Below are 2714 nucleotides of genomic sequence, written 5' to 3' on the forward strand. Positions count from 1 at the left end.
AAGCAGATCAAGTCACTTGCAGATAATGAAGAAGCTTTGTGGCCCAGGGGTCCATGGCTTGGAATCAAAGATAGTATCAGGAGGTCCAGGGGTCTCGTGTATGGTAGAGATGTCCAGGTGATTTGAGTTTCTGACCTTCCTGTTCTCCATGAGGCCTGAGCAGTGCGGAGGGCAACGAGGAGGTGTCTTCTACAATAGCCACTGAAGTGAGGGAGGCAGAAGTTCAGCTGTTCCAATGGGCAGATGTGGAGAGGTTTCTAGAAGGGGATCAAGTCCGCTGCTTTGGGCAGGAGTATCAGTACAGAAAGCAACATAGCAATTAATTTTCTTTTTTGACTACTGAAAAGTGGAAAGATGCTCAAGTTTACCATTTAAAGGAACAATAGACATTTCTAAAATCTCTGTCTAAACTTTTGTTTTCTTTAAAAAACACACAAAAAACCAGGTCATCACAAAAAGTAATGTAAATGGAGGCTGTAGGCAGGTACTGTTCTGTCCGTGGCAGTCTTTTGTGTAAAGTAAGGCGTATTGGAGCTCCAATTTAACTGATGCAGTGGGGTTTACTGGCTATGCATGCCGAAGCAGTGCAAGTCGTCCGTGCCCTTGCTGTCGAAGCCTGGGAGGGGCTGACCATACTTGTCCACGCACCAACAGAAGCCCCGCTTTCTGCCTTTGGAGGGGCGACACTGCTTCTTCTTATAAAATCCTTTCTTGTCGCAGTTGGGGATGTGCACACCCCTGGGACTCAGCACATTGGGGAACTTCAGGTGATTCAGGGTGTCTTGCATCTCTCTAAGGAAGGGACCGTATTCTATCTCCAGTTTGGACTCCGAGGAGAAGGTCTGGGTGTCCGTGCTCTGGGACTCATAGTCGACTTTGTAGTGCTGGCTGTCCTTTGTGTGACCTTTCTTGATGGTGTCCAGCTTCGCGTGAATGGAATGGAACTTGGAGTCAGGCACCCTATGTGTGCTGGGAGGGGAATGGCTCTCCAAGCTCCCCGTGCCTAGGTCCTCCTCTGACTCACTAGCATTTCCTGAGGCAGAGGGCGCCAGCAGCAGGTAGGCGCTCAGCCGGCCAGGATGCTGGCATTGGCGCAGAACCCGCGACCATCCAGCAGCGCCTGCAGTGGGCGTGGCTCGGTTGATGGCAGCTGGCAGCTGAGCCCCTAGCTGCAGAGTTCTGTGTGGACACCTCACGGCTGGCCCTCCCGCAGAGCACATGTCAGGCAGCTGCCACAGCCTGGCTCGCGCACCAGCTCGGCACACGCAGGCACTGCAGGCAGAGGCTCGCACTGGGCCAGCGCGATCCCATCACAGTGCTCGCATTGCAAGATGGGACCCTCGTCACCGGTGGCCTGAGGAGCAGGGCCAGGGCGGTGAGTAGAGCTGCCCTGAGAGCCGGGAGCCGCCGGAAGCATGGCGCCCATTGCAGGGGCCAACTGGAGTAAGCAGTTACTGGGTCAAGGCAAGCAGTGTGAGATTGCAGGATCTGGAGCACAACTACCGGTGCTCGGCGTGCAGCTGCCCAGCTTCCACCTCAGTACCTATAAGTTCTAATGTCACCCTTTTTCTGTCTTATAGTAGTTTGGCTGATTTTAATGTAGTTAATCCATTTTGAGTTGATGTTAGTGCAAGCAGAGATCCACTTCCAGTTTTCTGCCTATTGATGTCCAGTTTTCCCAACACCAATAGTTGAAGAGGCTATGATGTCTGTGTATGTGTGGTGTGTGTGTGTGTGTGTGTGTGTGTGTGTGTGTGTGTGTGTCTGTGTGTCTGTGTGTCTGTGTCTGTGTGTGTCGGTCGTGGGGCTTGAACTCTCGGCCTCGGAGCTACTCCTCAGCATTTCATCTCCAGGCTAGTACTTGAACAACAGTTCCACTTCCCATTTTCTTGTGGTTTATTGGAGCTAAGAGTCTCATCGACTTCCCTGGCCCTGCTGGCTTTCAACAACCATTCTCAGATCTCAGCCTTCTGATTAGCTAGATTAAAGGCATGAGCCACAGTCACCCAGCAAGGCTATGTTTTTTCCACATTACATCTTTCACTCTTTTGTCGAATATCAGATGATTGTAAGTATGTAGTTTTATTTCTGTGTCTTTTCATCTTTTTTAATACGTTTTTTTTTTTGTAAAAATAATGTACAAAGGGATTGCAGTTACATAAGGTAGGTAATGAGTTCATTTCCTCTCAAGCATTGATACTTCCTCCTTTGTTTTTCCCCTACCATCCCTACCCTTCCACCTCCATAACTACTCCTTTCCATCCCTCCTTCCCACTCCCTGCCTAAATTGTAAAGTTCGTTTTTGAACATAGTGTCTTGATCTCATTGTTAAAATGGGTCAAACTGTATCCCTAGTTAAGCATTTGGTTTTTTCCCTTCACCTCCCAAAGCTAGAGAAATGTACATACAAGATACAGGGCACCAACATCAAAGAAACAAAAAAAAAACACAAAAATTAGGTTACAAGATTGGGTGGAAGAATGATGACTGTTGACTTAATTTAATGAGTATTCTATACTTTTTAATGGTAAGGTTTATTAACTCAAAGGGGGAGAAAAAACATTCAGAATAGTGGAATGTGGCTACTACTCATTTGATGTGTGTGGATAGATTATGATTAATAAAAATATATCTATTAATTACCAGTGGTAGACTGCTATGTTAACTGGGAGGAGACTTTGGTAATGCCAGGGGTTTGAATACTGGTAATGAAG

General features: G+C 47.6%; 1 pseudogene; it reads right to left on the reverse strand.

Moving 5' to 3' along the window:
* Positions 1-529: 529 nt before the first annotated feature.
* LOC122127874 lies at positions 530-1417 on the reverse strand (annotated as a pseudogene).
* Between the last annotated feature and the right edge of the window lie 1297 nt (positions 1418-2714).

This window comes from Dipodomys spectabilis, unplaced genomic scaffold, assembly GCF_019054845.1.
Source record: "Dipodomys spectabilis isolate Male_0828 unplaced genomic scaffold, ASM1905484v1 ptg000316l, whole genome shotgun sequence".
In the NCBI taxonomy this organism is placed as follows: domain Eukaryota; kingdom Metazoa; phylum Chordata; class Mammalia; order Rodentia; family Heteromyidae; genus Dipodomys; species Dipodomys spectabilis.